Genomic DNA, 19,159 nt, shown 5'->3' with positions numbered 1-19,159 from the left:
AGGTCCCCCCCGGTTGTCCCACCTATACTCTTCTCCTTCATGGCGGGCAGCCGGGGGCGCTGGTACGGGGAGTAGAGGGCGTTGCTGCTGGTCCTTGAACTTGGCAGACCAATCAAACGAGGGCGCTCCGTACACCCACTCGGGTGCCGGGGCTGGCGGTTCCGGGAGGGAGCCGAGCAGGAGGTCCGCGGAGTCGGCGCCTGGGGGTGGAGGTTCCGGGCTTAGTAGCTGCTCCAGGGTGTACAGGGTTGGGGCCGGAGGGTGCTGTAGGAGGCCCAGGAGCAGGTCGGCGCTTTCAGCTCCCGGGACAGGTGAACTTCTCCTACCTGCTCCTGTGCTGGACGTGACCTCCTGGAGTTCATCTGGCTCCGCCGGGGCCGGGGTGCCGCTGGTGGCACGTAACGCTGGCTGCCGCCGTGCTGTGATCTTTGCCAGCAGCTCCATTTTCCACTTGGCGATCGCCGCTTGCTGGGCCTTTTCCAGCTGCTGGCTCAGATCCTGTACTTCGCCCTGGAGGAATTCGGAATCCTCCGGGGACAGGTTAACAATTGCTCCCTCCAGGGTGAGAGGGGTTGCCAGCTCCTGCAGGCCAGAGGCGGAGGTTTGGTCCTGACCTCCTTCCATGCTGGCTGCTGGGTGCGGTCTGTCTAGACTGGTTAAGACCACACCCTGTCTCCACTGATTTTCTCCTCCTCCTCTCCCCTTTCGGGGGCGGTTCCATGGCAGCCTGTTGTCGGTCACTCCTAGGAGCGGCCCCCCTCCTTGACAGACACATCTACATACATGGTCACTGTTGCTTGGGGCGGGCCTCGCTTTTGGTGCCATTCTGGAACCCGGCCCACGATGGGAGGTGATTCCTTGTTGTCTTTTAGTACGCACATAATGGCGCCCGTTCTTCTGGGGCGGACGCCACATTCAGTGAAGAAAAACAGTTCAAATAAGGCACACAGTACCGGTGGCAACGGGCACGAAATCCTGATCGTGACGCCAGGAAAGAGTGGTGTCTCGCCCAGGGGGAATATATGGGGGATACTCGGTACCCGGGCCTTTACCTCCTTGGGATGTCACGAAGGTCGACTCCCGGGCCCGTCATCTGGGTCACTCTTTAAAAGGGGTTTTAGTGTACAGTTTGTCTCGTGACGCCACCTGTGGTTTCTGGTAATAGTTACCAGCGCTGCTGCAGACCTCCGGGGGTGATGGGATGGCAGCTGGGATGTTTCTGCTCCCCACAGGCGGAACGGGACCCGGGGCAGAGTTGATAGATGGGATGCAGGGCGTTGTGGCGTAGAAGGGACGATGGCGCGGCAGCAATAACCGACAGAGACAGTGAGTGCAGTCATCCGATTTTACTCACAGTTCTTTTTAGATTACACAGATACACTGTACAGATTACCGCTTCCCGCGCTGCGCTGCATTCACCAAGCAGGGGTTCAGAAGTCCCTCCGGCAATTCGAGAGTACTTATCGGGTCCCCCTTTCTATATGTTCCTTTCCTCAGCCGACTTTCCGCGCTGGGTCTCTCCCTCCTGCCCTGTGCCTCACAAACTGAGCCCCAAGATGGCATCCTCGGATCCTTCAGGGACACCTGGAGTTCCCTGGTCCTACACGGCTACCTTTCTTGGCTGCTAGAATGCGAGTATGGCAACTGCACCATAAAAGTCAGAAGCCTCCGGTTTCCTAGCCGAGGCTTGAACGCACAAGACAAGCCCAGGGACCGGTTCCCTTTTGTGGCCTGGTCCCTCTGACACTTGACAGATTAGAGCGTACGGGTGGCTTCCTGCTCCTTCCGTACCCCTGGGACCCCTTCAGTTACCGGAGCCTTCCTCCTCTGCTCCCCTCCTCTTCTCTCCTCCGCTGGGCCTCATTTAAAAGGCCCGGTCTGGAGCAGAGCTCCTGAAGAGCACCTGCTCCTCTTACTAGGCACATACCTCCGCCTACTACTACTACTACTTTTACACTCTCTCTAACTAAGATGGATCCCCTATTTATACTCCTAACCAATGCTTCCCTAAACTCTTTCCTCCACCCACACCCACTACTTGGTTCCCCCTCACTCTGGTTCCCCCCACTCCAGCCAGGGACAGGGCTCAGCAGAACACAGTGCATCTTGCCCTTCCAGCCGGCCTGGGGCAGTGTAGTGTTGGATGCAGGTGTTGGGGTCCCGGGCTGTACCCTTTCCTTACCACAGAGTGAGGCACAACAAGTTGTAGTACTTCTGTGGCGACTGAACCCGCAGGGACGCCACATTTGCAGACCGGTCACCATTCTGGTCTCACTGGTCAGAATATTTAGATAAAGGACAAGTTTGTAAAACTGAATATTGAAGGAAATCTTAAATACACCTCTGAATACCAGGGATATTAATATACATTATATGGATAAAAATATTGTGTCCCCTCCACATTACACTTACAGGAGCTTTTATGGCGGCCGTAAGAATTAATATGGAGTTTGTCCCTAATTTCCAGCTATAACAGCTTTCACTCTTCTGGCTATCAATAAGATTTTGGAGGTGTGTGGGGGAATTTCTGCCCATTCATCCAGAAGATCATTTGTGAGGTCAGACACTGATCTTGGGGGAGGTCGGGCTCACAATCTTCGTTCTAGTTCATTCCAAAGGTGTTGGTTGGGGTTTAGGTTTGGGCTTTGTGTGGCCACTGGTCGTGTTCTTCCACATCCCAACTGTGTCTTCATGGACCTTGTGCACAGTCATGGGGTACAGAAAAGGACCTGCTCCAAACTGTTCCCACAAAGCAGATGCTACAATTGTACAAAATGTCTTGTGCTGAAACATTAAGATTTCCCATCACTGGAACTAAAGGACCAAAGCTGAACCCTGAAAAACAAGCTCATAGTATTATCCCTCCTTCATCAAACTCAGGCAGGTAATGTTCTCCTGGCATTCATCAACAGCAGAGCATTGGTGACAGGACCACACTGGTATCAGGGAGTTATTTTCCAAATATATTATTAAAGGCGGACGCCATGGTGAGGGGCTGAATATTATACACCGCGGACAATGGGGCTCATTAAAAAACCTAAATTCAATGATTAAGACGTGTGTCCCAAAACTTTACGATGGTCATTAACCAGAACATCTAGCCGCAGATGACCTCTGTCGCCTTCCCACGCAGCTGTACACGTTCTTCTCTTGTATCCTTTGACTGACATTGTCGCTGCGGATCTCGTTAGATGACAAATGTTAGAAGTATTCATTTCTCTACCAGCCTCTCATATCTTTTCCTGTCTTGTAATCACGGTTCTTATCTCTAAGTCGGGTTGTGGGTGGAGGGGGTACTGGTAACGAGTTGGCACTTGGACTTTTTTTGATAACCTGTTTGCAGTCAGTCCAAGTTGACTATGTCATACTTGAGTGATTGCCGCCCCAGACAGATCTGCTGAGTGTAGTCACTCTATCTTTGCCAGCTAGCTGGAATAGACGCAGCCGCTGATTGGGTCATGCTGTAAACATTCTTGCCCAGTGAAGTAAGTCTGTTTGTATTTTAGGTTTGCCAGGACTAATGAATTAAAAGCCTTGAACTCCCAGGGTTTGTCACTTTTTTTTTTTTTAAGACTTGACATAGAGTTTTCAACCCCCCCCCCCCCCCCCCCCACCTCCTTAAAGTGTGACAACATACTAAACCAGGAGGAAAGAAGGCGAAGTGGGATAAGGAGAGAGCAGCGGAAAAAGGCTGAGGGTCCTTCATGGAAAGTGACAATTGCAGGTAGCCTAATGCTGCCCTGACAGCTGTCCCTGCCTCTCAAGCCTTCTCAATGTTACTATGCAGCAAGAGCAGACTTTACTTCCATTGACTTTTTTTCTTCGGAAAGACAAGGACCAGCCAAGGAAGTGGCTGACCTAGGATTACTGAAGTGCACACCCGGCCGGGTGAGTGAGGTAAGGCAACAGGTGTGGACACTGGTCCGGAGGGATGGAACATCACTTAATCTCTGCTGGGATATAGATTTTGCAGACGAGCAGATGGCAAAATTGTGGACAGTTGTTTAGTGTCGAATGGCTGGAGCTTGCAGGGGTTTATCAGCTCCATATGATTAGGGTAAATTCACACGCAGCAGATCGGTTGCAGAAATGACAGTGACTGTTGTATTTATTTGATAGGGCTTGCAGAAATCCATGCACCTGCTGCAGAAACAGCCCCATTCAGATGTAGTGTGCAGAATATTAATTGCAATTTTTGCAACATTAGGCCTCATTCAGACAACTTTTTTTTTTTTGCTTTTAAGAAAAATTGGACTGTTTTATATTAATGCGCTGGATCCTATTTTCATCCATTTTTGATCTGTGTGTCCGTTTTTACCATCAGTTTGGTGTCTTTTTTATCTTATGAAAAATAATGGAAACATTTCCAAGCTTCTCCTACACATTAAACAGTAAAAAAAACACCAGACGAATAGATGGCTTCGGAATGATATCTACTTTTTCATGAACCCATTCACTTGAAAGGGCAAGTTTTATCCAAATCAGATAAAAAAAACTCAGAGATCTTTAAAATTGGTGCAATAAAAAAAAAAAACGTGAATAACCCAATAGACTATAATGGGTATATGTGAATGAGGCCTTAAAACCGCTCCTTTTAAATGAATAGCATGTTATTAAGGCTATGTGCCCACGATGCAGAAAATTTCCGCAGCGTTTCTGCATGTGTTTCTGCATGTCCTTGGCAGTAAAAACGCTTGGGGATTTTCCACCATTTTTTAAGCGTTTTTGCAGCGTTTTTCCATGCGGATTTGACTTGCGTTTTTCAAATGCATGGAGTAGTCAAATCCGCATGTGGAAATGCACAAATAATGGACATGCTGCGGATTTTTCCGCACAGAAAATCTGCTGCGGAGAATTCCGCAGTGTGTGCACAGAACATGCGGATTTTCATTGGAGACAATGGGGCATGGATTACCAAGTGTTTTTAAAATCCGCTGCAGAAATTCCACATCAAAAACGCTTGAAAAACGCATAGTGGGCACCAACCTAAAGCTCTGATTACTGCAATTAAAGGGCTTAGTCACACGTCAGTATTTTCCATCAGTGTTTGGATGCCAAAACCAGGTGTGGAAGTTATAGCGAAAAACTATAATTGAAAGATTGATATCTGAACTGTATTTTGCAGACACTCCTGGATTTGGTATACAAATACTGATCAAAAATACTGATGTGTGAATAAAGACTTAGCAGAAGCAGTTCGGGTTCCCGTTCTCAAAACTGTGCTAACTGATCAAAATCGGTTCAAGGGCATCAATTGGAAAAAATGGGGAAAAAAGAAAACATATACTAAATAAAATAAAAAAATAAAACATTCTAATACAAATAAACTCAGCAAAGTAAACTAAATCAAATAAAAAAGATATATATAATATAAAAAGAATTAGATTGATTCACTTGTTTAAAGTTTTTGTTCTATTTGATTACGTATTTAAAACATAAAAATAAAATGTTAGGTATCCACATGACTATAATAGCCTAAAGAATTAGTTTAACAAATTTAGTGTGAAATGTGAAAAAGAAAGAAAAAACTGTATTTTTTTTCTATATGTTGGGTTGAAAAAAATTATATAAATTACGCTGCAATTTATATGTACCGCTAAACAGTGCCGAAAAATAGTAGAATAAGGGATCATTCAGACATTAGTCATTTTTCTCGAATGCAAGTATACGTCTGATTTTCCTCAGTGTTTGGTCCATTTTTACCCTCAAAGGTTTCTGAAAGTTGTCCTAGCAGACAAAAATAAAAATCTACAGCATCAGGATGCGACTAGGATGGCGTCTTAATGCTGGCCGAGTTTTTCACAAACTTGCATTGGCACGTTTGATCCTTGCATTGGCACGTTTGATCCTTGCATTGGCACGTTTGATCCTTGCATTGGCACGTTTGATCCTTGCATTGGCACGTTTGATCCTTGCATTGGCAAGTTTGATTCTAGACTCTGATCATGAACAGAAAAGATTTTGTTTATTTTTGTGGACCACATGTGAAAACCCTATAGAAAATAATGGGTTTTATCCGTGATTTACGAGAATCAAGGAGAATTGAATGAGCCCTTACCATGGATGAGCGGACCCATGGAAGTTCGGGTTTGATCGAACTTTAGTCCAAAGTTCGGCTTGGTTTCCAGAACTCTACCCAAAATTTAAGCAGAACCCGAACCCCATTGAAATCAATGGGGACCCAAACTTTGGAGCTGGAAAATCTCTCTCTCCTCTCCGGACTCTGAACTTTGGACAAAAATTTGCACAAAAAAATAAGTTTGTGAACCTAGCTTAAAGGGTAAAGGCTCATTCACACATCCGAATTTGTTACGTAAAAGAAAAAAGGATCAATTTTTTTGATCAGAGTTTGACCAGAATCTGGTCCGAGCATCTTCTGTATTTCTCGTACAGGGAGGAAAAAAAAAAGTATCTCCACCCTCATTCTGACAGTCTGTAAAAAATCGGACCCCACTCAGATGACATCTGAGTGCGGTCCAATTTTTTTCACAGACCATAGACTTGCATGGCCAACTTTGATCCAATGCTGGGATCAAAATCGGACATGTCACTGATATTTTCGGCAGACCACTTGGTCCAAGGAAAAAAATAGGCCATGTGCACAGCCCCATAGAATATCATAGTGAAAACCACTGATAGCACTCGTCCGAAAATAATCGGATCATTTTACCAGAGCTGTTTAAAAAATGAAAGGTGAGCTCTGATTCGTTGCTGTGGACAACAAAGACTGTGTTTATTTTAGACAGTTTGGATGGGTTTTTTGTATAGTGTTTTTACTGGCTTTAGTAGTTTTTTTGGGTCAGTGGTGTTTTCAACATGTGGTATGTATGTGTGGTGTTTTTATAAATTTTTGTTTTTTTAGCAAAATCTTCTAGATATCACTGAAAAAACACAATTCATTGCCAGGTTTACACAGGCCAGTTTGATGCAGTTTTGTTAGAGAATTTACGCATCAGTTTATTCTCGCGTGGTTCCGATTTTCATCATTTTTTGTCAGTGTCAGCCACTAGAATGGGCAATATTGGATCCCCAATGAGAAAAAAGTAGGACACATATACCGTGTATCTATCTATCTATCTATCTATATATACACTGCTCAAAAAAATAAAGGGAACACTTAAACAACACAATGTAACTCCAAGTCAATCACACTTCTGTGCAATCTACCTGTCCAGTTATGAATCAACACTGATTGTGAATCAGTTTCTCCTGCTGTTGTGCAAATGGAACAGACAACTGGTAGAAATGATAGGAAATTAGCAAGATACCCCCTATAAAGGAGTGGTTCTGCAGGTGGTGACCACAGACCATTTCTCTGTTCTCATCCTTTTTGGCTGTTCTTTTGGTCATTTTGCCATTGCTCTCACCCCTAGAGGTACAGTAGCATGAGGCGGTGTCTACAGTACAACCCACAGAAGTTGCTCAGGTAGTGCAGTTCATCCAGGATGACACATCAGTGCGAGCTGTGGCAAGAAGGGTAGCTGTGTCTGTCAGCACAGTGTCCAGAGTATGGAGCAGATACCAGGAGATGTGGAGGGGGCCGTAGGAGGACAACAACCCAGCAGCAGGACCGTTACCTCCTCCATTGTGCAAGGAGGAACAGGAGGAGCACTGCCAGAGCCCTGCAAAATGACGTCCAGCAGGCCACAAATGTGCATGTGTCTGCACAAATGGTTAGAAAGCGACTCCATGAGGGTGGTATGAGGACCCGATGTCCACAGATGGGGGTTGTGTTAACAGCCCAACACCGTGCAGGACACTTGGCATTTGCCACAGAACACCAGGATTGGCAAAGTCGCCACTGGCGCCCTGTGCTCTTCACAGATGAAAGCAGGTTCACACTGAGCACATGTGACAGACGTGACAGAGTCTGGAGACGCCGTGGAGAGCGATCTGCTGCCTGCAACATCCTTCAGCATGACCGGTTTGGCAGTGGGTCAGTAAGGGTGTGAGGTGGCATTTCTTTGGAGGGCCGCACAGCCCTCCATGTGCTCGCCAGAGGTAGCCTGACTGCCATTAGGTACCGAGATGAGATCCTCAGACCCCTTGTGAGACCATATGCTGGTGCGGTTGGCCCTGGGTTCCTCCTGATGCAGGACAATGCCAGACCTCATGTGGCTGGAGTGTGTCAGCAGTTCCTGCAAGATGAAGTCATTGAAGCTATGGACTGGCCCGCCCATTCCCCAGACCTGAATCCGATTGAGCACATCTGGGACATCATGTCTCGCTCCATCCACCAACGTCACGTTACCCCACAGACTGTCCAGGAGTTGGTGGATGCTTTAGTCCAGGTCTGGGAGGAGATCCCACAGGAGACCATCCGCAACCTCATCAGGAGCATGCCCAGGCGTTGTAGGGAGGTCATACAGGCACGTGGAGGCCACACACAATACTGAGCCTCATTATAACTTGTTTTAAGGACATTACATCAAAGTTGGATCAGCCTGTAGTGTGTTTTTCCACTTTAATTTTGGGGTGACTCCAAATCCAGGCCTCCATTGCTTAATAAATTTTATTTCCATTGATGATTTTTGTGTGATTTTGTTGTCAGCACATTCAACTTTGTACAGAACAAAATATTCAATGAGAATATTTCATTCATTCAGATCTAGGATGTGTTATTTGAGTTTTCCCTTTATTTTTTTGAGTAGTGTATATACATTATAGATAGATATATTATAAATTGATAGATAAATTAGACACAATACAATAGATAAAAGTTGCCCGTAGCAACCAATCAGGTCAGCTTTTTTTTTTCAAACAGCAATTTTAAAATGAAAGCTGAGCTGTGATTGGTTGCTATGGCCAACAAAGACATTTTTTCCTTTAGACAGTGTTAAAGAAGTTGTCCAGTACTTTATTTTTCCTCCCCCAATGTATCCCCCCGGGGCCCCTAAGACTTATGGTAAATACCTTGTGTTGCTGATAATGCCTGTGAGTAGCGCTATCTGTGGCCGCTCGCAGGCATCACGTGACCCCACGACAAGGGAGGCGTGACTCAGCGCTGGGGTCCCTGCGGTGGCTGCTGGGTTGTGGGCGGGGTTACCCCCCACATCACACCCAGCACCCACCCCGCGCTTTCCCAATGAGAAAGTCACTGCCAGAATCCTATGGCGGCGGGTTATCTCCTCTGCGAGCAAAAGGACTACCAGTTGAAATAAAACAGACCGGATCCTTCTCTCCCCCATCATCTGTCAAGAGGGAGTCAGGAGGCCCTCATACATTTTAGATGGTCGACTGATCCTGCCAAAATCGTCAGGTTTGACCTACTTTTATCTAATGTACGGTATATGGTGGCCTTTAGTAGCACCGGCGTCTCTGTCTCCTCACCACCGCGGTCCAGGTCCGGCGTATTCCTGCTCCCCCGCGGAGCTTCCCGTCACTGTGCTTAAGTCGTGCGCACGCTCCCTCCCTCTTAAAGGGGCCGCGCGCGCCGTCCTAAAAAGTCCCCGGCCAATGGCCGGAGGACTTCTCCTATATAAGGCACCTCCTCCAAAGTGGAGGTGCCTGTGCAAGGCTGTTGTTCCATTTGATAACACTTGCTTCAGCCCTCAGGTCCCGCTGCCTGTCAGTCCAGCCCGCTAGTCTGTCTACAGTCCAGCCCGCCAGTCTGTCTAACAGTCCTGCCCGCCAGTCTGTCTAACAGTCCTGCCCGCCAGTCTGTCTAACAGTCCTGCCCGCCAGTCTGTCTAACAGTCCAGCCCGCCAGTCTGTCTAACAGTCCAGCCCGCCAGTCTGTCTAACAGTCCAGCCCGCCAGTCTGTCTACAGTCCAGCCCGCCAGTCTGTCTAACAGTCCTGCCCGCCAGTCTGTCTAACAGTCCTGCCCGCCAGTCTGTCTAACAGTCCAGCCCGCCAGTCTGTCTAACAGTCCAGCCCGCCAGTCTGTCTAACAGTCCAGCCCGCCAGTCTGTCTAACAGTCCAGCCCGCCAGTCTGTCTAACAGTCCAGCCCGCCAGTCTGTCTAACAGTCCAGCCCGCCAGTCTGTCTAACAGTCCAGCCCGCCAGTCTGTCTAACAGTCCAGCCCGCCAGTCTGTCTAACAGTCCAGCCCGCCAGTCTGCCAGTTACCTGCTGTGTCCGCCAGCCAGTCTACCTGGAGCACCTGCCAGTTACCTGCTGTGCCCGCCAGCCTGCCTACCTGGAGCACCTGCCAGTCACCTGCCGTGCCCGCCAGCCTGTCTACCTGGAGCACCTGCCAGTTACCTGCCATGCCCGCCAGCCTGCCAACCCGGAGCACCTGCCAAGTACCTGTCGTGCCCGCCTGCTTGCCTACCCAGAGAGCCTGTCTGGCTATTAGCCGTACCTGCCTGCTTATCTACCTGGACCACCTGCCAGCCTGCCTGCCATGCTTATCTGCTGTACCGGTCAGCTCCTGTCATCTGACCCGTGGGAGTCGCCTTCTCTCACTCAAGGTCGGTCCCAGAGTGGCACCTGGTTCACCTGTCCGGTCCCTCCCTGGTTCACAGAGTTGATTAAGCCGCCGTGTGACCTGGGTCGGGCCGAGTAGGCACTTAGTCACGCCCCTCTGGTCCCTCCTTGCACCGAAGCACAGAGGTTCCACCACCTTGATCCGTAACAGTTTGCACAGGCCATGGAACCCGGTGGCCCCCATGCTCCTTCGCTCTCTGACTTGTACCAGCAGGTCTCGCGTCAGAGATCCCAACAGGAAACTATCCTGTCCTATCTGTGGACTGTTAACTCCCAACTCCCGCTTGGACACGCTGTCCACCCTGTCTGTGTCGGTCTCTAGCCAAGCGGCACCTGCACCCAATGGCGCTGTGGCACCCGACTTTGGACCCCGGCTCTCTGCGCCTCCACGTTTTGGTGGTGACACTGCCTTATGCCGGGGCTTCATAAATCAGTGCACGGTGCACTTTGAACTCCTGGCTCACCAGTTCACCTCCGACCGGGCCAAGGTGGCGTTCATCATGTCTCACCTCACCGGGGAGGCATTGGCATGGCTAAACCCTCTGTGGCTTTCCTCGCTGCCTTCCAGAAGGTCTTCGATGAGCCCGGATGAAAATCTTCTACTGCCTCCTCACTTCTCTGTCTCCGCCAAGGGAGTCTCACTGTGGGCCAGTATGCCATACGTTTCCGAACCCTCGCATCTGAACTTGCCTGGAACAACGAGGCCCTGGTGTCCGCCTTTTGGGAGGGTCTTTCCGGACGGATCAAGGATGAGCTAGCCGGTCGTGACATCCCTTCCACCCTGGACGACCTAGTGTCATTAGCTACCCGGATTGACATCCGTTTTCTGGAACGTACTAAGGAGACTACCAGGGAGAGAAGATTTCCCCATCTCGCTCCCACATTCCAAAGGCCAGCCTCGCAACCAGCAATTCCCTGGGAACGTTTGCCTGAGCCAATGCAAATTGACCAAACCAAGATGGTCAAGGACCGCTCAGAGTTGTCGTCCTAGGCAAGAGAAAATCCTCTCCTTCCTTGACTCTGTCTGTTTCTATTCCCAGTGGTGAGACCCGCTTCTTCGAGATTGCCCATCTGGATTCCGGAGCCGCTGAAAATCTCATTCAACAGGCTGTTGTGGAGCGGTATCAGATTCCTACCATATGTCTGGCTGAACCGTTGGCGGCTGCCTCCGTGGATGGGAGGCTTCTTCCGGAAACCATCTTGCTCGTCACTGAGCCTGTAACCCTTCAGGTGGGAATGCTGCACTCGGAGAAGATCTCCTTTCATGTGCTGTCTGGTCTCTCTCACCCCCTCTTGCTTGGTCTACCCTGGTTACAAAGACATGAGCCCGTCCTGAATTGGAGATCTGGTGAAGTGCTCCGTTGGGGTCAGGAATGCCATGAGTCCTGCCTGGTTCCGGTTCATCCTGCTTGACCCCCTTCTACTCCGGCTAATCTACCTGGCCTGCCGACACCCTACTGGTCCTATGCGGACGTCTTTGACAAAAAGGAAGCGGAGACACTACCACCTCATAGGCCATATGATTGCCCCATCGACCTGGTACCTGGTGCTTCGCCTCCCCGCGGACGAATCTACCCCTTGTCGCTGGCTGAGACCCGGGCCATGTCTGAGTACATAGAAAAAAATCTTGCTAGGGGATTTATCCAGAAATCCACCTCTCCGGCTGGAGCAGGATTCTTCTTCGTCAAGAAGAAAGACGGCTCTCTATGTCCCTGTATTGATTACCATCAAAAATAAGTACCCCCTGCCTCTCATCTCGGAGCTGTTTGACTACCTTAAAGGCGCAAAGATCTTCACCAAGCTCGATCTTCGTGGGGCGTACAATTTGGTCCGGATCCGCCAGGGAGACGAGTGGAAGACGGCATTCAACACCCGGGACAGTCACTACGAATACCGCTTAATGCCCTTTGGTCTCTGTAATGCTCCAGCCGTCTTCCAGGAGCTGGTTAACGACATCTTCCGTGATCTCCTGTATTCTTGCATGGTGGTGTACCTGGACGATATCTTGGTTTTCTCTCTGGATCTGCCTTCACACCGGAGGGATGTTCGTCGGGTTCTGCTAAGACTCCGGAAGAATCGCCTATACGCTAAATTCGAGAAATGCCTCTTTGAGCAGACCTCCCTACTGTTCCTGGGCTATATTATCTCCTAGACTGGTCTGCGGATGGATCCCGAGAAGGTGTCTGCCGTCTTAACGTGGTCCTGACCGGAGGGGTTGAAGGCGATTCAGCGATTCCTGGGCTTCGCAAACTATTACCACCTCTTCAGTCCTCATTTCTCCTCCCAGACTGCTCCCATCTCCGCTCTCACCTGTAAAGGAGGAAATCCCAGGGACTGGCCTTCCGAAGTGGAGAAGGCCTTTGTCTGCCTTAAACAAGCCTTCTCTTCCGCTCCTGTGCTGCACCGTCCGGATTGCAACAAGCAGTTCTTCCTGGAGGTTGCTTCCTCCTCCGGAGTCGGAGCAGTGCTCACCCAGAAATCCTCGTCCGGGAGAATGGTAACCTGCGGCTTCTTCTCCAAGCTCTTCTCCTCGCAATTACTCCATAGGAGATCGTGAGCTGATGGCCATCAAATTAGCGCTGGAGAAATGGCGCTACTTGCTGGAGGGGGCTCTGCACCCGGTGGTCATCTACACTGACCACAAAAACCTCGCTTATTTGCAGTACGCCCAAAGACTAAATCCGCGTAAGGCCAGGTAGTCTCTATTCTTTGCCAGATTCTGCTTCACTCTGCATTACCGCCCGGTTGAAAAGAACAATAAAGCTGATGCTCTATCCCGCTCATTCCTGTCTTCCAACCAAGAGGAGGAGCCTCTACATAACATTGACCCCTCCAAAGTGATGACTGTTGCTCCGTTGGATCTGTGTCATCTTCCACCCGGTAAGACCTTTGTAGCGGTTCCGGATCGAAAGAAGGTTTTACTCTGGGGCCATTCATCCAAACTAGCCGGTCATGCTGGCCAGAGGAAGACCTTTCTGCTCATCGCCTGACATTACTGGTGGCCTTCCCTGCGCAAGGATGTTGCGGACTTTGTCGCGGCTTGTTCCTCTTGTGCCTGTAACAAGGTTCCCAGGCACCTTCCAGCCGGCCGCCTCCTTCTTCTACCCGTGCCTTCCTCTCCATGGCAACACATTGCTATGGACTTCATCACGGATCTCCCTGTTTCTGCTGGTTGTACTGTCATTTGGGTGGTTGCTGACCACTTTTCTAAAATGGCCCACTTCATCCTTCTGCCTGGTCTTCCATCTGCATCTGTTCTGGCTAAGGACTTCATCCATCACATCTTCCGTCTTCATGGCCTACCCCTCCACATTGTGTCTGATCGCGGGGTTCAGTTCACTTTGCGCTTCTGGAGAGCTACGTGCAAGCTGCTGGATGTCTCTTTGGATTTCTCTTCTGCTTATCATCCTCAGTCCAATGGTCAAGTGGAACGTATCAACCAGATCCTTACCAGTTTTCTTTTGCACTTTGTCAACGCTCACCATAACGATTGGGTTGAGCTCCTGCCCTGGGCTGAGTTCTCTTATAACAACCATGAGAGCGAGTCTTCTTCTAAATCCCCGTTTTTTGTGGTCTATGGTCGACAACCCCGGATTCCGTTTCCCGTCTCCGCTTCAGTGGACAATCCTGCCACGGAGTCTCTCGTCAGTGAATTTTCCTTGATTTGGGAGAACACTAGATCTGCGCTTATTCAGTCCTCTGAGCGGATGAAGAAGCATGCTGATAAGAGACGTCTGGATCCACCTCAATTCCGCCCGGGAGACAAAGTCTGGCTCTCCTCCAAATATGTCCGTCTCAAGATACCATCATATAAGTTGGGTCCTCGGTTCATCGGTCCGTTCGAGGTTCTGAACCAAATTAACCCAGTGGCTTACAAGTTGAAACTCCCGGTCACCTTACGGATTTCCAACTCCTTTCATGTATCTCTCCTCAAACCAGTTGTTCTTAATTCTTTCTCTGACGATCCAGGTACCACCCCAGCTCCAGTCTCCGTTGAGGACGTCTTTGAGGTAGAGAACATTTTGGCCACCAAGAGGGTAAGAGGGAAGACTTTCTTTCTTGTGTATTGGAAGGGGTTTGGCCAGGAGGAGAGGTCTTGGGAACCCAGGGAGAACATTCATGCCCCTCATCTTCTTAAAAAAACTCTCACAGGCCTAAAGAAGAGGGCACGTAAAGGGGGGGGGGGTACTGTAGCACCGGCGTCTCTGCCTCCTGCTGGGCAGAGACGCCGTTCCTCTCACCGCTGCGGTCCACGTCCGGCGTCTTCCTGTCGGACCTGGACCGACAGGCCGGTCCCAGAGTGGCACCTGGTTCACCTACCCGGTCCCTCCCTGGTTCACGGAGTCGACTAAGCTGCCGTGTGACCTGGGTCAGGCCAAGTAGGCACTTAGTCACGCCCCTCTGGTCCCTCCTTGCACCGAAGCACAGAGGTTCCACCACCCGGACTCGTAACAAAGTTATAGTTTGTTTACAACAAATGTGTCCCATGGGCAAAAATGCTTTGTCCAATGACTTATGTCTTCCAGATCTTCCATTAGGGACCTAATTAAAGGGATCTTCCCAAGATAATTATTTCCATAGCAAAATCAGATCCCTTTTAGAGATGAGCAAATCCGAACTGTAAAGTTTGCGGTTGGTACTGGACACCTAGTGTCCGGTGCTGAACTCAGAACACGGACTTCTCGTGGAAGTCCGATTTATAGTTCAGGAGTTGAGAGAGAGATCGAAACAACAGAGACTGAGAGAGAGACTGAGAGAGAGACTGAGAGAGAGACTGAGAGAGAGACTGAGAGAGACTGAGAGAGAGATTGAGAGAGAGAGATTGAGAGCGAGATCGAAAGAGATTGAGAAAGAGATCAAAAAAGAGAGAGAGATCGAGAGAGATCGAAAGAGAGCGAGACAGAGATCGAAAGAGAGAGATCGAAAGAGAGAGAGATCGAAAGAGAGAGAGAGAGAGAGAACGAAAGACAGAGAGATCGAGAGAGATCGAAAGAGAGAGAGACAGAGATCGAAAGAGAGAGAGATTGAGAGAGATCGAGAGAGATCAAAAGAGAGAAAGATCAAAAGAGAGAGAAATCGAAAGAGAGAGAGATCGAAAGAGAGAGAGATCGAAAGAGAGAGAGATCGAAAGAGAGAGAGATCGAAAGAGAGAGAGAGATTGAGAGAGATCAAAACAGAGAGATCGAGAGAGATCGAAAGAGAGATCGAGAGAGATTGAGAGCGAGATCGAAAGAGATTGAGAAAGAGATAAAAAAAGAGAGAGATCGAAAGAGAGAGAGATCGAAAGAGAGCGAGATCGAAAGAGATCGAGAGAGAGATCGAAAGAGAGCGAGACAGAGATCGAAAGAGAGAGAGATTGAGAGAGATCGAGAGATCAAAAGAGAGAGAAATCGAAAGAGAGAGAAATCGAAAGAGAGAGAGATCGAAAGAGAGAGAGATTGAGAGAGATCGAGAGAGATCAAAACAGAGAGATCGAAAGAGATCGCGAGAGAGATCGAAAGAGATCAAGAGAGAGATCGAGAGAGATTGAGAGCGAGATCGAAAGAGATTGAGAAAGATAAATAAAGAGAGAGATCGAAAGAGATCGAGACAGAGAACGAAAGAGAGAGAGATCGAAAGAGATCGAGAGAGATCGAAAGAGAGCGAGACAGAGATCGAAAGAGAGAGAGATTGAGAGAGATTGAGAGAGATCAAAAGAGAAAGATCAAAAGAGAGAGAGATCGAAAGAGAGAGAGATCAAAAGAGAGAGAGATCAAAAGAGAGAGAGATCAAAAGAGAGAGAGATCAAAAGAGAGAGAAATTGAAAGAGAGAGAAATTGAAAGAGAGAGATCTAAAGAGATTGAGAGAGATCGAAAGAGAGAGAGATCGAAAGAGAGAGAGAGATTGAGAGAGATCGAGAGAGAGATCGAAAGAGAGAGAGAGATTGAGAGAGATCGAGAGAGATCAAAACAGAGAGATCGAGAGAGATCGAAAGAGAGCTCGAAAGAGATCGCGAGAGAGATTGAAAGAGATCAAGAGCGAGATCGAGAGAGATAAAGAGAGAGATCGAGAGAGATTGAGAGAGAGATCGAAAGAGAGAGATCGAGAGAGATTGAGAGAGAGATCGAAAGAGAGAGATCGAGAGAGAGATCGAGAGAGATCAAAAGAGAGATCAAGAGAGATTGAGAGATCGAGAGAGAGATCGAAAGAGAGAGTGATCGAGATTGAGAGATCGAAATAGAGAGAGATTGAGAGATCGAAAGAGAGAGAGATTGAGAGAGATTGAGAGATCGAAAGAGAGAGAGATTGAGAGAGATTGAGAGAGATCGAGAGAGAGAGAGATTGAGAGAGATCGAGAGAGAGAGAGATCGAGAGATCGAAAGAGAGAGTGATCGAGAGAGAGTGATCGAAATAGAGAGAGATTGAGAGATTGAGAGAGAGAGAGAGATCGAGAGAGAGATTGAAAGAGAGAGATCGAGAGAGATCGAAAGGGAGAGAGATTGAGAGAGAGATCGAAAGAGAGAGAGATCGAGACAGATTGAGAGATCGAAAGAGAGAGAGATTGAGAGAGATTGAGAGATCGAAAGAGAGAGAGATTGAGAGATCGAAAGAGAGAGAGATAGAGATCGAGAGAGATCGAAATAGATCGAGAGAGATCGAAAGAGAGAGAGATCGAGAGAGAGAGATCGAGAGAGATATTGAGAGCGATTGAGAAAGAGAGATCGAGAGAGATCAAGAGAGATGGAGAGAGATCAAGAGAGCGAGATGGAGAAAGAGAGATTGAGAGCGAGAGAAAGAGAGAGAGATCAAAAGACATCGAGAGAGAGAGATCGAGAGAGAGATCGAGAAAGAGAGACAGAAAGAGAGATTTTCCAGCTCCAAAGTTCGGGACGCCATTGATTTCAATGAGGTTCGGGTTCAGGTTCAAGTTTGGGTACAGTTCTGGTGCCCGAACCGAACTTTGGAGTAAAGTTTGGTGGGTATTAGAACCCGAACTTCAACGGGTTCGCTCATCCCTAGTCCTTTTCAATCAGCAGTAGAGTAGACTTCAGGCCATGCTATTACTCAATTTGCCCTCTTGCTGATATAGTAGGGTCCTAAGTAAAGCACCCTGTTTATTATCTTTAATTGACCTTAGGACATATAGGGTTACATAGACAATCCCTTTAAAGCAGGGGCATATCCACAATCTTCTATATAACCTCTCCCATAGATATCAAGAATGACATCGTTAGATATCACGTTGCACTTGATAGAACAGGTTCATTTTATTAAGAAGCAAGTGTAATTAAACACAAGGGCCGTGTATTTACCAGCCAGACAGGAAATAAATTGGGTAATATTTCTTATCCCTCCACTTCTAGAATAATAGATGAAGCTTCACAAGTGTTTTAAACCCATCTTGTTACGGATAGAGGTCAGAAATAAATTGCTTCAAGAAAATAAGGCATTGCTTTGTGAAAAACGAAGTCAGGGGGATGGGATTGGTATCCTTAATGGCCATTGAGATTTTTATTTAGGAGTATACAAATGAAGAAGATGACAAAGACTCTTATTCATCATTGTCTTTTCTCCAGTTTTCTGGAGTCATTTTCTTCTTTTTAGTGGCTTTAGCATTTGCACTTTATTTTCTATACGTTTTGCGCCACTTTTTATGTTTTAGACAGACTCATGAAATGCAACTGTTACCATTTTCTAAAAAAATTTTTGCCACATTTTACTACATTCCCTGCTCGGAGTAAGGTTTCTGGGGAAGCTTTCGATTTAGCACATTTTTAGGGAAACATACAACATTTTAAAGGGTTTGCGACTTTTGGCTCTGAAAAGTTGGAAAAACTGGATAAAGACCACATTAAAGAACATTTTTTTTGCTCCAAATTCATGAGCCATGTGCACCATTTTGAAGCGTTTTGCACAAAAAAATGTCAGTGTATACCACAAATCAAAAATAATGAAAGGTGACTTCAATAATTTTTTTTTTTACATTTGCATTTTTCCCTTCTCTTCAAGAGCCATACCTTTTTTATTTTTCAGTTGACATAGTAGGATGAGGGCTTGTTTTTTTTGGGGGGATGAGTTAAAGTTTTGAATTAAACCAACCATTTTATTATATAATGAGCTGAAAAAGTTCCAAGTGGGATAGAATGGTAAAAAAATGCAATTTCACCATTGTTTTTTTTTTTTACAGCATTCATTACTTAATAAAAAATGACCTGTAGATATGATTTTCCATGTCAGTATGATTATGACAATACCAAACCATTGATTAAAATGACCTTTCTTTCATGGGAAAACCCCTTTAAGCCACATAAATAAGTAATAAATGAAAAAAATGATGTGGGGTCCCCCCTATTTTTCATAACCAGCAGAGGTAAATCAGATAGCTGAGAGCTGATATGATCAGGCTGGGAAGGTCCATGGTTATTGAGCCCTTCCCAGGCTAAAAATACCAGCCCGCAGCCACCCCAGAAGTGAAGCATCACATGAGATGCTCCAGTTCTGGCGCTTTGCCCGACTCTTCCTGATTGTTCTGATTATCTATTACCTATCTATATCTATCATCTTTGCACATTATTTAAAAAATTTCAATTTCTATTCTGCATTCTATTCTGGCACACGTCACACGGATGTCATCACCGACTGACGTTTTACATGGACCCATAGACTAGTAAGGGTCCGTGTGATCCGTGCTGCCGATAAAAAACGGACAAGTCTCTGTGTGGTTCACACGGACATGTGTGTCACCCTG

The 19,159-nt window shown here is 47.6% G+C and overlaps 1 protein-coding gene across 1 annotated transcript in view; it reads left to right on the top strand.

The window, feature by feature from the left end:
• The first annotated feature begins 3,625 nt into the window (after positions 1-3,625).
• Positions 3,626-19,159, top strand: part of MAP3K7CL (MAP3K7 C-terminal like) — a 75,139-nt gene continuing 59,605 nt past the window's right edge. The window contains exon 1 of the mRNA XM_073670827.1: positions 3,626-3,897. The gene's annotated coding sequence lies outside the window, so the exon portion shown is untranslated. The remainder of the gene's footprint in view (positions 3,898-19,159) is intronic.

This window comes from Phyllobates terribilis, unplaced genomic scaffold (assembly GCF_046119375.1).
Source record: "Phyllobates terribilis strain yellow unplaced genomic scaffold, ASM4611937v1 Scaffold_2__4_contigs__length_985480577, whole genome shotgun sequence".
Taxonomy (NCBI): Eukaryota; Metazoa; Chordata; class Amphibia; order Anura; family Dendrobatidae; genus Phyllobates; species Phyllobates terribilis.
The sequence above is the reverse complement of the archived record's forward strand: the minus strand, read 5'-3'. Positions and strand labels throughout refer to the sequence as shown.